Source organism: Myripristis murdjan, chromosome 3 (genome assembly GCF_902150065.1).
Source record: "Myripristis murdjan chromosome 3, fMyrMur1.1, whole genome shotgun sequence".
Classification (NCBI taxonomy): Eukaryota; Metazoa; Chordata; class Actinopteri; order Holocentriformes; family Holocentridae; genus Myripristis; species Myripristis murdjan.
Genome location: NC_043982.1, coordinates 5,478,786 through 5,479,370, shown reverse-complemented (window position 1 = coordinate 5,479,370; position 585 = coordinate 5,478,786).

Below are 585 nucleotides of genomic sequence, written 5' to 3'. Positions count from 1 at the left end.
TTTCCTTTTCTTTTTAATTGTGTTTTTTTTTTTTTTTTTTTTTTTTTTTTTTTTTCTTTTTTGGGGAGGGTGGGCTTTTTGTAAATTTTATATCTACATCTTAAGACAGAATTCTATGCTTCAACACTTACCAACAAAAAACGGTATCTTCACTGTACTGGCCAAAGTGGTGATCTATTTTATATTTTTGAAAACAATACAGGAAACAATGTCCAGAGGGTTAGATAAAACATTTCAAAATAAATGCCCAGCCACTGGCTTGTGCATGTCAGAGTGAAAAACCAACACAGTGTCAAGCCCAGCAGCCACATGGGCTTCCTGACTGCACCGCCACAGACTGACGGTCAGATTTTACAAGATTTAAAAAAAAAAAAAAAAAAAAAAGAATTATGAGGTAAAACACAGGGGAAAAAAAGCAAATTCTGAGATTATAAAGTCACAAATTTGAAAAAAAAAAAAAAAAAATCAGAAATTCGATTAAAGTTATGAGAAAAACTCACAAATGTATGAGAAAAAAAGAAAATTCAGAGATTATTAAGTTGAGAAAAAAACTCGGAAACAGAGTTTTTCTTATAGTAACTTATT